This window comes from Mytilus californianus, unplaced genomic scaffold (assembly GCF_021869535.1).
Source record: "Mytilus californianus isolate M0D057914Y unplaced genomic scaffold, xbMytCali1.0.p SCAF_7, whole genome shotgun sequence".
Taxonomy (NCBI): Eukaryota; Metazoa; Mollusca; class Bivalvia; order Mytilida; family Mytilidae; genus Mytilus; species Mytilus californianus.
The window spans coordinates 15,568,015-15,587,673 of NW_026262723.1; positions in this window are offsets into that span (position 1 = coordinate 15,568,015).

The following is a 19,659-nucleotide window of genomic DNA, read 5'->3' on the forward strand; positions in this document are numbered from 1 at the left end:
AGAGTGGGTGTCATTCGAATCAAACGATGAATCATTAATTCCCGAAAAAAATGTTAAAGCACTTTTTCACAGATTCCGAAAAATTACTCAGAGCCGATAAGTGTAAATCCCCGAATACCCGCAAAAAAAGGTCGAAAAAAAGTCCTTCCACCCCACTGAATTGCAATTTCTTTGGTTTCGGGTTAAACATAACGAACTAACCTTGTTTCTTATTAATATTAAATATAACTTGAAGCTCATTTGCATATATATAGAATATTTCCGATGGTCCCAACAGCGCACTGGCAAGAACACCAGCAACAAACGACAACCATAATTTCAATGTCTGACTTTTGAACGGTGATGAAAGATAAATGTCTTTTGAGTAATTATGCTAAAAAATAATATGATCTGTTTCCAATCACGATCTTTAAATGTAATGACTTTGTCGTTGCAACATGTGTGACAGCTTATACAATAATGAATAGATAATATAATCTACATGTTTTTTTATAAATAATAATGATAACGATCCACAATATATTTAATTATTAAGGTTTCATATATTGATTGGCATAAAACATCTACAAACTTTCTAATATTTACTCATTAATAAATCAATATCCAGCCATAAAAATACTACAGATAAGGCACTAACAATATAAAGCTTTATACATTATTTCATGTTTATATATCCATAAGTTTAATTGTTATGCCCCCGTCTACAATAGAGGGGGCACTGTGGTGTCTGGTATGTGTGTCCGTCCGTCTGGTAGACCGCCCAGAATGAAGTTACAGGTTTTGATTAAGATAGTTGACCATCAAGCTATGGTAAAGTTAACGTGAAACTTGAAAAATTGGAAAATTAAATGAAATAAGGTTGCCAATATGACATCTATCCACCAGAGACCAACTGACGTATATGTTACTGTAGCAACTTAAGGTCACCGTACGGCCTTCAACAATGAGTGAAACCCATATCAATCTATAAATAGCTACGACCTGACAAAACGTCTAGTTATTTAACCTAGAAATATAACGGCCTGACTTATGACAAAACAATGAACGAAAAACAAATATAACAGAATTCGGCGGGGGATTACATTAGCGGACGCATGAGCATCGTGTTGTTTGTGCTAGGCTCAAGCTAGCAGCCACTCGCTAGCAGCCACTCCGCTAGCAGCCAGTTTTCAGATATGTCTCACAAACATTTTCTGATGGAAAAGTCTATACCATGTAACACGAAAATGTAGGCAACATTTAAAATGTCATTTTTCAGTGTTGACAGTTGAAGTGAAGTCTAAAAGCGTGTAGCACCTGCACGATGTTAAAAGCACATACTATTGTTTTTAAAATATTGAACAGGAAATGAAATTTTCAAATTCATTGAGTAGTGTTTTCGACCGCTAAATTGAAGTTAAAACAGGTATTGTAGTGGTAATATAAAATAAAAACGTTTTAGTAAGTTTGAATCTTATGCAACTTTTGGGTTTATAGACATACCTGAAAACTGGCTGCTAGCGGAGTGGCTGCTAGCGAGTGGCTGCTAGCTTGAGTCTAGCTTGCCAATTAGACAATTTTTCACCTAACACCAAATTGCTAGGTTGTAAACCAATTAGCAAAACCCATGCCGTATAGTAAGCTACACAAGGCCCCGGAATAACACAATGTGAAACAAGTCAAAAGGGGAACTCAATAGCCTTATTTTAACAACATAATACGAAAAATAATTATGACAGACACCAATGTACGACAATCACCGAACAACAGGTTTGGGACAGGCACATAAAGAATGTGGCGGTGTAAAACATGTAGATGCCTTATATGGAACAATGGTGTAACAGCACAAAATTAGCTCAATGCAAACGACATTTTTTCTATATTCTAGGTATATTCTAGAGGTGGCGTGAATCAGATGTGGATACTAAAAAAATCCTACTTTGTAAAGAATCACTCTGATTCAAACAAAAAATTCTCTGAAACCGACATTATCAAGATGCTTGATTTCTTGATTGACAACCTATTTGTTACGTTTGGAGGACGTGTTTTTCAACAGACTGTCGGAATTCCAATGGGAACCAATTGTGCCCCTCTTCTTGCCGACTTGTTTCTTTATTATTATGTGGCTGACTTCATACAGGAACTTCTTAGGAAGAAAGATAAGAAGTTAGCAATATCCTTTAACTCTACGTTCCGCTATATAGATGATGTTCTCTCACTAAATAATACAACATTTGGTGACTATGTTGAACGAATCTATCCCATCGAACTAGAGATAAAGGACACTACAGATACATTTAAGTCTGCCTCATATCTTGACTTACATCTAGAAATTGACAATGAGGGTCGGTTGAAAACAAAACTTTACGACAAAAGAGATGATTTCAGCTTCCCAATTGTGAACTTTCCATTTCTATGTAGCAACATTCCAACAGCGCCTGCATACGGAGTATATATCTCCCAATTGATACGATACTCCAGGGCTTCTGTTTCCTATCATGATTTCCTTGATAGAGGATTGCTGCTCACAAGGAAGCTATTAAGCCAAGAGTTCCAAATGGTGAAGTTGAAATCATCCCTTCGTAAATTTTACGGACGCCATCACGAGTTGGTTGACCGTTATGGAATAACCGTTTCACAGATGATATCGGATATTTTCCTTATGTCGTAACTACTATACCCTTCCCTTTTCACGAATGTGACTTACCGAATTAGACTATTTACCGGATTTGTAATAACATAAGCAACACGACGGGTGCCACATGTGGAGCAGGATCTGCTTACCCGTCCGGAGCACCTGAGATCACCCCCAGTTTTTGGTGGGGTTCGTGTTGCTTAGTCTTTAGTTTTCTATGTTGTGTCATCTGTACTATTATTTGTCTGTTTGTATTTTTATTTTTGGCCATGGCGTTGTCAGTTTGTTTTCGATCTATGAGTTTGACTGTCCCTCTGGTATCTTTCGTCCCTCTTTTAGAACAAATTCAACATTTTTAGCATGATAGTAACACTAGTTAGAAGGTGAGAGAAATCGGACCATTCCGATATTAATCAAAAAACGGTATTTTATAGATGTTTATCATTACTACATGAAACCTTGTATAGTGCTTGGATGGTGTTTTCTTTATTTTCATGATTTTTTCACATTTTTCGATCGGCGTGAGAAAAATATTTCTCATCTCTAGAGAAAACTTTGTCCTCGGCAATTGATTGGTCGAAATTTAATTATGACGTCAAATTTTCTTGGTTTCTTCTGAATTTCCTATTGGGACGTCATGGCAAATGCCTGATGACGTCAATATAAAGAACACAACTTTCTGCAAATCTTTGAAAAGGAAGGATAAACTTTGTTTGGATATCGTCTAGATAAACAGATTACACCACTATAACTCGTGTATTACGATATTTCTCCATTCTCACCAGTTAGATTTTAATTATTTAAAAAGCTCGGCAAGTCTCGCGCTTTAAATATTAAAATTTAACTGTCTCGAGTGGAGAAATATCGTAACACATTTGGTGTAGAGGTGGAATCTATATATATTTCATTCGGGTAAAGGGTTGTAATTTTTTTCTGCTGACTGTATTAAAAACTGTTAAAACTAATTTTAATAACGTCATTACTCATATAATACCTAATTGACAATTTTCATTCACAATAAATATTGTAATAGATAATTCTGGAATGGGATCTTCTTGTGGTACAGGTTATAATATAACTGGTTAATTTTCTGTATCATATGCGGATTATTTATTTCGTTAGATCGCACCTAAAAGTCGATATATTAACAATAACTCCATTATCAAACAATAAAATGACTAGTAAATTCTATTATTCTCATCATAAATGTTTAATTTGCAGCTTCCAGCAGTCTTTGTGGCTTATCCGACTAAATTTGCCCAAGGGAAGAAACTTTGTATTGGTTTTATTGGTTATATTGATAGGTTTTGACATTTTATTTGGGCTATTCACATACTGCTCTTTCGCGTCTAGGAAGAAACAATAAATATTGATGTTTTTGTAGAAAATACATAAAGTTCAAAGAAACTAGGTATCATCATTGTATCAATAATACTATCTTCAACCATTCAACTTCAAATCGATCTTATAATAGGTTTTTATAGTTTACATTGGGATTTTTACTTTATATATCTAGTTTGCCGATGTTAGAAAAATATGGAAACTCCAATTTCTATTATTGACAGGCCAACCATTAGCTTAATCATTCAGTGTTAAATATAAATATACTATGTGACGTTGCAATTTGCAATACACATTGTGTTGTCATTTTCATTGATCTAAGTAACTGAATATTTATAAATATTAATGACTTTATAGTTAACTATTTATATTTTGTTATTTATGGAAGAAATATTCAGTTCAACATGCGAAGCGACTTGATTAATAACAGAGGAAGCTCATATCACTAGCCTAAGTGTATCGGATATTTAAACAGGACATCTTAGTTAAGTATATAGATATTATGAATATAACTAGAAAACTGCTTTGAAAAAAAGGAGATATGGGATATCATATAATCATCTGTAGAGACTACAGTGAATAGAGCTCCATTTACTCATGTTATCGTAGAAAAAAGTGAAATGGCGAAAGCTAAACCCAAAAACTCTTTTTATTCCAGAGTTCATGAAGCGGACGGGAATTTCTTTGAAAGTTTCACAGCTCTCGCTTGGAGACAGGAAAATGAGCGATTGAGAGCACATTCAGATGTAAGTACATATTTTTTATCATATTAGGTCGTTCTGCTTGTTATTTTGAGTTTTATCAGCTTTGTTTATAGACACATGTAACAAATGTAATTATACAGGTTTTTTTCGTGAAGAGTAACTTGTTCAATATACATGTATTATTAAATAAAGCTTATCTTCTTCATTTAACCTTGTCCGTGTTTGGCTAGAAATACTTTTGGTCTCTTTGGGATTTTGTCAGCTCTTCAAAGAACAAGTATGTATTAAGTTTTTGGAATTTAAAATATGTTGGTCTCCTGTATCACTGATGATACGTTAATTGTCGAAATGCGCATCTTGTGCAGTAAAATTAGTACCGTTAATTTTTTTTACGAATATTTGTGCAATAGTATATGCCCGAAAGCTTTAAAGTTGAGGAGGTTGACGCAAAATGTAAAAGACTATGTTTTGGTTTTGTACTTACACGGTAAACTTATAACGAGAGCGGACCTATAATGTATGACAAAAAAGTAGTCGTGTTAACAACTTCTAGGTTTCAAAAATGACTACACGCTGTTAATTTGTACTGAAATTTAATACTTTTCTTTGTCTTGACATATAATCTGTTTGTTTGGTTGTGTTAGATGATCGATTGGGTAAATTCGTTACATAGTCATGTATTGACTGGGTACGGAATTTACCCTGGTCATTAGATTTGATACTTGACTCGGCTTCGCCTCGCCAGATATCAAGCCTAAATTCCGAACCCGGTCACTAAATGACTATGTAAATACCACTTCCACTTCCTATCTGTTTTGTTTGATGTTTTTTTTTATGTCGATCTGATGGGTTAAGCCTTTCTCAACTGATTTTTATAGTTTATTAATATGTTGTACTGTTACACCACTGTCCCAGGTTAGTGGAAGGGTTGAGATCCCGCAAACATGTTTAACCCCGCCACATTCTGTATGTATGTGCCTGTCCCAAGTCAGGAGCCTGCAATTCAGTGGTTGTCGTTTGTTGCTGTGTTACATATATGACTTTCGTTCAGTTTTTTTCTACATAAATTAGGCTGTTAGTTTTCTCGGTTGAATTGTTTTACATTTGTCATTTCGGGGCCTTTTATAGCTGACTATGCGGTATGGGCTTTGCTCACTGTTGTAGGCCGTACGGTGATCTATAGTTGTTAATTTCTGTGTTATTTTGGTCTCTATTTTAGACCTGTCTCTATTGCAGAATTGTCTCATTGGCACTCATACCACATCTTCTTTTTTATATGGGAGTTAGATAATGTTCACTGGTTCGGAAAGTAAAAAAAATAATACACCATTCGTTTAACAACTTTTAGGACATTTTGTATTTCAAAGTTTAATTAACAAATAGAAACACATCGAAAACATGAAAAACATAACAATAGCATTTTTTGGGGGGCTTGTTTCTCATCTCATCTCTACACAAGACCAACTGACACAGAAATAGACTAGTATTAAGCCAACCATATTATGTATTTGCCTGTCCCAAGTCAGGATCCTATAATTCAGTGGTTGTCGTTTGTTGCTGTATATAATATTGTTTTTCTCGTTTGAATTGTTTCACATTTGTCATTTGTCCCTTCGGGGCCTTTTATCGCTGACTATGCGTTATGGGTTTTGCTCATTGTTAAAGCCGTACGATGACCTATAGTTGTAAATGTCTGTGTCATTTGGTCTCTTTTTTCAGATTTGTCCCATTGGCAATCGTACCATCTCTTCTTATTTCCATTTTGATTGAAAAGTAGATATAAAAAAATCAAGACCATTCTATGCGAGATTTTTAATTTCTAACAAATGGATAAAAGTAGGTTTGCGGTATTATGACATTGAGACAGCACCAGAACAACACACAACTAAATTTAAAAAAAGACATTGCTAGGCAAGCAAACAGTGTTGTTTTTCTTTTTTTTATTCCAGGAAATGGTGCTGGCTTAACATTTTATCAAGTATCATTAGCCACGTAGATTGGATAATATTTGATGATTAAAGCCTGTGCAAATCTATTTGTTAGGAGGTAAATGAGCTACATTTGTATAACTAATGTTGCAACCCCTTTCAAGCAAAAAACAAGTTGCTTTCTTTAAAAAAGAAAAGCAATACATGAACCTGAGACAGCCGACTGGTCAAATAAATTGTTGCTGAATGTTTTTGTTTTTTTATTTGAAATCAATGACTGTGAGTACAATAAGGTAATGATGATGTTAAAACACCTTCTTTGAAAATATGTTATTTTGTGTAGATTCTTGCAAAAGTCAATTTAAAGCTTTGTTAGATTGTAGTTGTAAATTGAAAAGTATATACAGCTACCATTTGAATTTACATTTTAAGGCTTGACCATTTTATTTATTTCTTAAAAGAGTGTATACTAAATATTTTTTTCTTCGTGTTTAATATACATAGACCTAATCCTATTGCAAAACCCAGTTCTGCAAACTGGATGTCTATAACAAATTGCTATATAAATTTCAGCACGTAGTTTGCTTATTAATCTGGATGCATTTATTTTATCTTTTATATCTTCATATTTGTTTCCTTGATGCTTTCAAGTGTAATACAACTTATAAGGATTCATTTTTTTTTCTTGAAAATAACACACCAGCTTTATAAGGACCTCATATATACCGACAATATTTTGGTCTCATAAAACATCTAAAAATTTATGGATTTCATGAAGTTACTTTTAATCAATCCATATAATTTACAGTAAAAACTTACTTTTGAAAAATTCTTGTTTTCAGATGTTCTATGGATACCTGGACATGCTCTCAATGGAACCAGTTTATATAAAAAGATATGTTTGGTAAAAGTCAATAGATTTTTAAACTAATCATGATAGATAGATATAAGAAAATGTGGTATGAGTGCCAATGAGATAACTCTCCATCCAAGTCAAAATTTATAAAAGTAAACCATTATAGGTCAATGTACGGTCTTCAACACGAAGCCTTGGCTCACACCGAACAACAAGCTATAAAGGGCTCCAAAAATTACTAGTGTAAAACCATTCAAACGGGAAAACCAACGGTCTAATCTATATAAAAAACGAGAAACGAGAAACACTTATCAACCACATCAACTAACGACAACTAATGAACATCAGATTCCTGACGTAGGACAGATGAAAACAATTGCAGCGGGTTTAAACGTTTTAATGGTACCAAACCTTCACCCTTATCTGAAACAATAGTGTAACATCACAACATAGAAAGACACACTATAAAATATCAATTGAAATGGCTTAACTCAATCAAAAGACACATTAACACCAGTGAACATACACTGAACAAATAAATTTGATCTATGATACAATGTAAATACAAAATAAATAAACTAAGGAAAGAATAATTAAAGTAACATGTTATACCGCTGTGAAATGTTAAACAATTTAAGAAAAACAATATGCTTGAACAAAAATATCAGCCATTTGCAATTACTTTAAACACAGGTAAATGAAAATAATTTTGTTGTCAGTCATTCAGATGGGACGTGGCTGCGTTTTTTTTACACCCAGCACAAACAAACGGACGCCCCACTTTGGCAAGTGTTTTACTACCAGTCGGAAGAAGACCAAGAGTGACCATTTTTCTATTCTCCAGTCACCCTTGGGGTTAGAAAATTGAAAGCATACGCAATGATATTATGGATTAGAATATGCATTTGCATTATCACGTTTATCTATCCTAGGCTCAAATCTAATGAAACTTGGTTCAATTCGGATGTCAAACTATCTACCTCCAGTGGTTTGACTCTGGATTCTTTGCCATTTAATCCGGTATTTGTGTGAACGCAGACCGATATCGTTGTCAAATCGGTATTGTTGTGTTGTGTGAACAGGTTGCAATATAATGGAAATCATACATACATTTTTCAAAATTGCACCAATTTGCAAAAAACTAAATCCTGCAAGGTTGAACTATTAAAAAAAAAAAAAAAAAAAACAAAAAGAATTGAAATTTAATTAACATACAATCTGCTAAAAAAAAAAAAACGAAAATTTTAAATTCACCATCAATAAACACAAACGTCAAGTATTTTTTTATGATGGATATTTTTCTGCCAAATTATTCTCTTCTTTAAGTCCAACTTTCCATTTTATGAATTTATTGCTATACAAAATGTAAACAGAGATTTATAAAACTATTCTTAAATTGTATAAAATAATTAGCGTAGAAGTTAGATGATTGTAAAAAATGTATTATTACGTTTTGTTTTGAGGATTTAAAAATCTTTGTAAATTATAACCATGCAACTATTTTGTTTTTCATTCACTACAGTTTTACTTTTAGATACTAATTTACTTGTGTGCATCCCTGAAATTTGGTGCAAATTTGTTGATATAATTTTCGTCAGTGTATTCACTGTTAAAACTTATGGGTATATAACTGGGCACAAGACGTTTGCCCTTTTTTACCTGTAAAACGATAGGACATATATAACTATGATTATTAAAAAATTATTGATAAATTTAGTTTCAGTTTCAAACTTAATATTTTTAATGAATATTCCCTTGGTCTGTTAGTAACGATAAATGAAATTAAATATTTTGACAGAAATACCGTTTTGTTTAATTATCTTTCTGTTTCCGACCACTGTGTTTCCAACTTTAAATAAATATTTTAACAGAAATATCGTTTTGTTTAATTTCTTCTTGCTTTCCGGCATTTGCTCAGGATATGAAGGAAATGCAAAATCTCACGTGGTAAACTTTCAGAAATAATCAGTTTATTCTGGGACATAATACATTGTCAGTATACCATGTATACTATTCTTATGTGTATTGTCATAATGCACAATAGCACGTTGTATTAAAACTACACACATAACGCGTGCAAGGACCGTCTCAAAACATAAATTATGTAATTGTCTTATCATTATATTTTGATATTAAATAAACATTCACATGTGTTATGTCAAACGGCAAATAGGTTGAAATGAATGAATTTTTACTGCAATCTAGTTTTTACTTTCCGATCTACAAATGAACTTTGATTGTTGAAAAATACAATGTCACATGGTAGCCTATCCATAGAGGGACCATATCAAAGACATACTATTAGATAACTACCTGTATACATGATCGAAAACGTTCGAGACGTTCCGAGAATGTTGTTTCCGAAGATAGCAACTGTCAATAAAATTGAGAATTGAGAATTGAAATATGGAATGTGTCAATGAGACAACAACCCGACTAAAGAACAGAAAACAGCCGAAGGCCACCAATGGGTCTTCAACACAGAGAGAAAATCCCGCACCCGGAGGCAGGCTTCAGCTGACCCCTTAAAGACCAAACAGCCTATTCAGTTCTACCAGTGATTTTTCCTTAAAATTTTGTGTGAAGGTATTTCATGATTTGAGGAACAAAATATGATAAAAAAAATTGGGGGTCACCGACTTAGTTTTGTCACTATAGCAACCTCAGTTTCGTGTTTTCCCGAATATTAACATGATATTTGCTTGTTATTTAAACTCTCAAAAAATCCCATTATATCAAACCTACAAGCATAATTCTTGTTTCATGTTAAACAGCAGATTTGTGTCTATCAAATACAGGTTCAAGATTTTAAGACTCTTATTGTTTTAACCTAAAAAAAAAAGATTTATTTCATTCCCGCCAAAAATAAAACGCAAGAATGAAAAACGTTTCAAGTATTAAAAAATATCTACCAGTGATTTTTTCATAAAAATTTCAAGAAGGAAAGTGACGTGTGTACTCTTCAAAATAAAGCAAAAAAATGTATATGTCACCGACCTTTCAAAAAAGTTATGATTAATTTTCATGTTTTTTTCTCGTTCGTTTTGAAGAAAAGAGTTGTCTTTCTTCAGAACAGTCATTGAATCTGACGTCATAGTACAAGTTTTCCTTGCTGGCGTACTGTTTGAAAAAAATTGCAAATTGGACGTTTGAAACCCACATTTAAATTTTCAAGAATCAAGAATAAGAACTATATTCACCTACTTTATTATCCGGTAATACAAGAGATCACATGTATGTATCAGTATCAGATCTCATGATGTTGTTGCCGCACAAAATTAACCTTCAGAAACACCATCCGTCGGAATGAAAAATTGTTCGAAATAACCTTTAACGACGCTTTAGAAAGGAAAGTCTGTTTTAATCCTCTCCCTCTCATTAGCAAAATCATTGAAAATAAAACGAGAAATGAAAGATGACACTGGCTAACTTACAGACTATTTGACTATATTAGACTAGATGTGTGGGTTTTTTTGTCGCGTCAATTTCAGAATTTCGCCCTAGCGCACTCTTTCGCTTCTGTTGACAGACGGACAGACATTAGCACGGACGGAATTCTTTATACCATTATGTGTCCCGACTAAGACGAGCGTATACAAATTATTCCATCTAGTTTGTGGATTCATTATTTCTGAATATTTGAAATATAAGAAAATTAAAATTATAGGTATAATATATGAATTAAAGTTTTTGATTCTAAAACGTTATACATCCATTTATCATAAAATACGATCCCCGTTATTACTACCTCACGTGTTTTGAATAAACGAGACAGTAAATATAAAATACAAATAAGTTTTTAATTCAAAAATTGATTTAGAATCTAAGAAATAATTTTCCGTTGAAAACTATAAAGTATTTCTCAAAACTGGATGAAATATTATGAATCTAAATAGCTCATTTTGGAAATTAAAACAAAGACAAGGTTGTATGTATAGCCTGCCGGCATTGAAAATCGAAATTTGTTTTCAATCTTTCCGGTCATTGTAGCTTTTTGAAAGTGAGAAATTTTATGTTGGGTCTTATTCTTGAAGCAACTGTTTTTGTCATAAGTTAAATTTACGACAAGTTTAGTTTTAAAAACTGTAAATTTTTTTTTTTAATTCACATTCACTGAGTATGTTATTTTCTTATATTTTTTGCCTTAAGCTTCTGTGAGATCAGGCGAATTCTTTATCATTTCTCCTTGAGACAATTTGAAATGAATCAAATGACAAAAGACAATGAACCTTTATTATTTTTATTTTTACTATAAGATTTTGTCAATTAAGCAGTATAGATAAAATTTAACTTCATTGCAAGATCAACATTATTTTACGAGAATCTTAAAGAAATAAGTTAATCTCAACACGCATACGTTGCCAGTATATCGAAACTTCTAGAAAGTATTGTTTATCGGCCTAACCTTCTGAAAACTCAGTTTTGAAAATCACATATTAAGTTAAAATTCTAAGCGTAAGCCATATAAATCTACCAGTGTAAAGTTACACGGGCGTACGAGATTTGGGCCGATTTAAAAAAAAAAATTCGATCTCTAATTTGCGCCGATTTGATTCTTTCATTAGCGCCTATTTTATTTTTTTTTTATCACTTGCCCCGATACTTTATTTGCTATACGAGTAAATACATGTACATAAAGTAAACCTAGGATGTATATTGCATGGTAATATATGGATATAAATAGTGTTCCCTTATGTTTAAGATAATTTTGGTCATATTGTTCGAGAACTTCGTTTTGACACGAGAAAGAAAAGATGGACTTCGTTATTGGCAAGTACAACAAGTATAGAAAAGATAAAATGACAAGAAAGGAATATATCAGATGTGTGGCATATAAATTCTCGGCAAGATAATAATTCATTGTACTAGTATTACATTTTTATGGATTTTATTGTGGTGCTTTGAAATGCTGTAAATAGAATTTTACTCCGTGATTTTAGTGAATGTAAACAGAGTGCACAAATATCTTTTAAATTGACTTATCCTGCTCGAAATTCTACTCCCATCTCCACTTTGTGAGCAGGGGACAACAGTTATATACATGTTATAATTGACAATTCATAACATATGTATAACTGGCTAACGGAAGAGGTTTACATGTATATGATAAATAAAAAATACCTTTCACCTATAATTTACCTGTACACAATCGGTGCAAATGAAAGACAAAATCGGCGCAAGTGAAAGAAAAAAAGTGAAATGCAGATCGGCGCAAAAGCAAAAAGCCGAGTTCAAAATTTATATGTTTATTATTATTTTTATTAGAACGGAGGTTACAGATAGTGTAGTATCTTTTGTGTCCATTTGTGTTTAATTTCCACTAGGTATCAGTGCGACGCTTAATTCCACTTTTCTTGGAAGACGTAGTTTTAAGCGTACACCATGTTGGAGTCCGTGAAAAACGCGAAATAGGACGTTATAATTTGACGTTTTTTTTTCATGGCTAGAAACAACGTCATAGAGCTTTTATGTCACTATCAAGTTGCGTTAGTTGATGCGCATCAACAATAGGCTGTTTGGTCTTTAACAAAAATGTGTACTAGTTTAAGTGAAAATGGACGTCATACTAGACTCCAAAACATATAAATGAACTAAAATTAAAAAACATACAAGACTGACAAATGCAAGAGGCTCCTGACTTGGGGCAGGCGCAAAAATAATATCCCCTTTGTGAAAAATGTCTTTTACCTGAGAGATCCACTGACCAGAATTGTTATAGTGCTAATGTAGTCTCTTCATACTGTTACAGTATACCAAAATTAACAATACTTAAGCATAATTACTGTATATTTCCACAAAATATTAAAAAATAATAAGTACAAGGAATGCAGAAAAGGCAGTATAATGATCGAAAGAAATATACACATCCTGGCCATTAAAAAAACGATGAGCAAGCCTTTAATAGTGTTTAATATAAAATGTCACTGAACAGGGATAGAGTTTCATTTTCGCACGGGTGACTGGTTGTGCAAAAGTAGTTTTTTTTTAAATATAAAGGTTATACAAAAGAAAATAACTTTACTGCTTAACTACACATTATACAATAACACGAACCATAAATTATACATGAACTGGATGGTCACCTGTATAGAAATATCAAGAAGGTGGATAACTGACAATGGAACATTAAACGTAACGAGACAGGACCGTACAAATATCAGTTGAGGAGTTATATTAAAGTGCATGTATTGCACATTCGATACTAAATATTGACCCGTAATGAACGTAATTCTCTAAACGAAGTAAGTTTTATATTATAGTTATGTTTGAATACAATGATTCTTATCGAAGTAAGTTAAACTTTACAGTTAGTATGTTACAGTTATATTTAAATACAATGATGATAAATGCTTGGTACTTCATGCAATACTACCATAACAGATTAAGTCACTCGACGTTAAGCAAACAACAATGACTACAACAGGTCTTAATTTTTGCTTAAGTCTCCGATTTCACAATTGTCTATTTGCCAATTACCGATTCGATTCTGTTATTACCTACTTTAAAACAAGTGTTTCCCGTTGCTGATTGTATACTAAACCGTCCTACATGCTTCCTTTGCAAAACATGATAAGGTAAAAGTGATAGAAAGACGTTTTATAAAAATAAGAAAATGTGGTATGATTGCCAATGAGACAACTCTCCACAAGAGACCAAATGACACAGAAATTAACAGTTATAGGTCACTGTATATATGCCTACAACAATGAGTAAAACCCATACCGCATAGTCAGCTTTAAAAAGGCCCCGAAATGACAAATGTAAAACGATTCAATCGAGAAAACTAACGGCCTGATTTATGTTATTAACTTATGTTGATTGATATCAAAACTTTTAAGCATATCTAAACATTGAATGAAAGATTTGAAAAACTTACAAAAATTACGCACATAAACATTTGCTTTTTGCGACTGCTCTTCATTTGCAATGAAAATGAATGACCGTCTCTTAGGGGAAATAAATCGTTCACAAAGATCTCAAATTAAAGGGTCAAGAACGGAATTAGCAAATACAAAAATGGAACGAACACAAGGTTACAACATCAATATTAAAGAAATAGATTTACTGAAAATGTATACACCTTATGTATAAGGTACATGCATTCATTTTTTTTAACGTCTTGACCGCATTTTAAAAAAATGCATATAAAGAATAATTATAAAAAAAGAGATTGTTCGTTTGTCCTTTTCAATGAAAAATGACCACTGACGCACATTTTATTAAATTTCATGGTATATAGGACACATTTATTAGAATTATTAAGCCTAGCAAATAAAACAAACAATAATTTCTACAAACCATCTGTTGTTTAGACTAGATGGCTGTTCAACGTCCAGTGACAAATATCATGCATTTTTATGACGAGAATAAGTGAATGTGATATCAAAATTAACCCTAACTTGTAAATGTTCCAGACCATATGAGTATCTGGACCGTACGCGTACTTGCTTGTTTTGTGACAGCCGATGCAATGCATATCCTTCTGTTTTCCAATGTGCAGTTTCAATTATGCGTGTTAAAAGTTCTATGTCACCCATATCATAATGAGAGTTTAATATGCCAAATTCACATGATAGTTTGTACAAACTTTCATCTTCACCAATTATATCATCAACCCTACATAATAATCGTAGAAGAGCCTATCAACAAATGGAATTCTTAGAGCGACACAGCTACCTTTTTCAATCTTTTCATAGTTTTCGACACGTCATTATTATATTTTCTCATTGTATTTTCAACACATTTTTTTTTATAATTTCTGTCCAGTATCTTTGACGGCTTTTGTAGTAAAGTTCCTAAATATTCTAAAAACTTTTCTTCCAACATTATATTTGCATGTACTTCCGATAACTTCAATTTCAGTGAGCATACTTAAATTTCATGTATTACTGACATGCTAAATACAGGAGCTTAACAGATTAAATTAACGTGATTTTTTTAAATGGTTAAAATATAAAGTTTTTATTTCAAATAAACTTTTTATATCAATTAGAGATTTCAGTTACATTATGTTGATCTGTAATATACATTTGTATCTGATAAACTTGACCAACTTCTTAAAATTAGGCAGACCGTCCGCGTACAGTCAGGCCGTATGCGTATTTTGAAAAAAGTACGCATACGGTCCAGAACGTACGCGTACGGTCAAAATACTCATGCATATGGTCTGGAACATATATAAAAATAAGATGTGATATGATTGCGAATGAGACAACTCTCCACAAGAGACCAAATGACACAGACATTAACAATGACAGGTCACCGTACGGCCTTCAACAATGAGCTAAGCCCATACCTTTGGTTTAACAAGTATTCTAAACATAATATTCCAACTCAGGGCTGAGCTGAACAGTCTTTTAAGTTGAGAAATCTGCTCAATTGAATAATAAAAAAGTTTTTTATATTCAATTGTAATATTCTGTTAAAAAATACACACCGCTTCTGTGGCATGGCGGAAGCGTATTCTCATCGAGGGGTTAATCCAAAGACTTGCAAATTAGTATTTGCTGCTTCTCCGCCAAGCTCGCGGTTTCAATAAAAAGTACTCGGCATTAAGAATTTTCCAACACGGGTTTAAATCTTGCATTGTGGTAATTATAAGATGGTTGAACATTCAACAGAATGATATGTTGCTTATATACATATTTCCCGCAAGCGACATTTGACATAAACTCATAATGGAATTCATGAGGATTTCCCCCCTTCAACCATCAAATGTCTATGGGAGTCTATACGGAGTATACTGTAATGCCAATACAAGTGCAAATCAGAAACATGTACTTCTGGCAATAACTAGTGTTTCCAATGCTCAAAAATCTTTTCCGATTTAAAAAAAAAATGACGTTCAAAGGACACCTATCAAGGATACGGGGAGATGATTGTTTTCTATTATATAAGGGCCAATTAAGAGATCATAAATGGATTAGTATAGACGTACAAGTTTATGTTGTGGTACACGAAGTTACTAAATAAAATTGTAAAGAATATATCAAATAGTAGTCAATTACATACATGTACTTTTGTATTTGAATTTCCAGTGGTTTTGTTTGCAGATTTCGGGAGACTTCAAGTATAACTTGTCACTGAAACTATAAAAAAAAAGTGTAGATGAACTTGTATTCAAAACTCGTGTAAAATGTTAGTCCTCAGTAAGTGGATTCGCCCTAATAACTCTTTTATGTATTGTTCGTGATCATAGTTATAGTGAAAGATTATTCACAATGTGATACTAATATCTATCTCAAAGTATAAATTAAACAGAATGAGAACTTTGAATTATGTAAATCGATATTGTCCAAAATGGTGTAGGTCGATGTGATGGTTAAACGACCAAAATAATAAACTTACAAACTTGGTTTATCTATTCTTGTTTCAATATATATGAGAATATTATGGGTTTTCGAATACCATATTTTAAAAATAAGTTAGAAATGAAAATAAAAAAGGTACATAATACGCTTATTTCTAACGTGAGTTTGATGTTCCTTTCCATTTGAAAGAGAGTTTTGACTGTTGAACTCTATACACTACACTTCGATACAATATTATCAAGCACAAGCTTTTTTTTCAACATAATACATCAGTGCATAAAAACAGTTTGAGAAACACGAACCCAAGCTATGTATCACCACAAACATTTCAAGTAGTCTTCAAGCCGCGCTCTCGCGGGTTTTTCTCGGGTAAATCAAATAACACATAGCCTAGAGGGTGATAGAGCAGGTTATTACCCCTCTATAACAGTGTCGCGGTTGACAGTAGTGTTTTCTCAGGGTAGCACCCTTCAGCTATGTGTTATTTATATATTATCAGAACAATATAAGATTGCCGACCATCTACCGGGCGGGTTCAAAGTAAATGAGAACCAAACCTTACAACAAACTTTGAATTGAAATAGATATATATGAAATTATACACTTGTAAATGAAGATATCATATTAAATAATTATGTTTTTCTTACATTTGTACATATGCATACAACAAAATTTACGTGTCGTGAATATCGGATAAGTCACTAGAAAAACAAGTAAAACTGTGAGCTGATAATACCTCCGCCGTAATATTTCGGTAAACAGGAAGTTGTTGAGTGATGAATCTGAAAACGCATCACACGGTAAGGCTGACTTATATAAACCCTGAAACCAAATTTCAGAAATCCTTGTCAAGTAGTTCCTGAGAAAAATGCGACGAAAATTTTCAACTTGGCTATCATGTGTAAAATAATACAAGTGTTCGGTAAACAGGAAGTTGTTGAGTGACGAATCTGAAAACGCATCACACGGTGTAACTTACTGATATAAACCCTGAAACCAAATTTCAGAAATCATTGTCAAGTAGTTCCTGAGAAAAATGCGACGAAAATATTAATGGGACGGACGGATGGACTGACGGACTGACGGACTGACGGATGGACTGACGGAAGGACAGACAGAGGTAAAACTGTATAGCCCCTTTTTTAAAGCGGGAGTATAATAAGTACACATTACCTAAAATCACTTAAAACATTTACTTAATTCTTCCATAGATATTCAGATTTGGTTTGGAAGTTTGGCTGTACCTGTATAAAACTTATTTCAAACGGAATAGCATATTCTTAATTTCACGGTGATGTTGTTAACCGAGTCTGGAAATTTAGAGACGATCAGAGTATACTTATAAATCCATTTGAAATAACATTTTTCTAAAAGGTTACCAATTTAACACTTTGATTATATCTTTAAATATTGTTTTTTATTGGTATAAATATTGATTTTGTTATCAGTAAATAAAAAACCGTACTAAATATTACACATATGTACTTTCACGGTACTACATCTATCGATACCTATATTTTGGCATTGCACAAGGTCATGGTTTTCTATGACTTTTAATGACGCCTTTACACTAAATCCAATGGATGTTTGATGTGTACTGATTGATATTTTAGTCTTAGATACATGATTTTTTTCATTAGTTGTTATTGGCTTGAATTAGCTGTCAGTCACTACGAATACTCTTAGATCTGTTGTTTTTTTTTAATGAGGGATGAGGAATGGATATATACCCTTCCACTTTCTATTTGTGTTTTTGTTTTATTATTTTTTTTGTATCGATCTGATGAGTTAATCCGTTTTCAACTGATTTTTATAGTCTGTTCTTATGTTGTGCTGTTACACCACTGTCCCAGGTTAGGGGTGGGTTGAGTGCTCACTAACTTGTTTAACCCCGCCACATTCTGTATTTGCCTGACCCACGCCAGGAGCCTGTAGTTCAGTGGTTGTCGTTGGGTCATGTCTGTCATATTTGTTTTTCGTAGATTGTTTTGTTATACATTTAGGTCGTTAGTTTTCTCAATTGAATTTTTTCATAGCTTTCATGTTGGGGCCTGGTATAGCCGACTATACGGTATTGATTTTTCTCAATGTTGAAGGCCGTACGCTTGCCTATAATTGCTTACATCCACTTCGTTTGAACTTTAGTGGATAGTTGTCTCATTGGAAATCATACCACATTTCTTTTTTTATGATATAATTTGCACGTGTCTGTATTTAAAAATAATAATTGCATACGTATTCTGTAATCTCTGGTGATTGTGGGAGTGGTGTGAACCTAAGTTTCATTATTACACTGTAGAGAGTTCTGAACCTTAGCTTCAAAACTCTGTAGAGTAATTATGTTTGTGAGTTGACTTGAACTGCTACATTGTCGTGTATAGTTAGTCTTAATACCTCCATAAATAAATGATTCCGTGAAGAAAGAATCCCGGGAAGACCAATTGTATCATCAATGGTCACCCTACGGAAACATTTCTGAACTTGTTGATTACCACCTTAGACCACATGTTGGAAAAATACCATCCTCCATTTATGATACAACAGATTATTTGAAGAAAACGTATTCATTAAATTCCTTCCGGATAGCGCAATCATCGTTTCGATGGATGTGTCCGGGGTTCTTTAAACATAAGTATTCCGAAAAAGATAAACGAAGAGACGCGCTTGTGAAAAGTACGATATGGACCACTCGTAGGGATAAGCAGCGCACAACAGGCTGACTTGATTAAGTTAGTTACATGAAACCAAGTGCTTTAAAAATACAACAACTTTTTTTTTCAACAACAAGCACTGCTAACAGATTTACTGTACCAGCAGGGGAACCAAAATGGCTGGTTTTTTTTGCCAACATTTCCATGTAAGTTCGGAGAACGCATCCAGTCGAGTGTGTCTTGGCTCCGTTTTA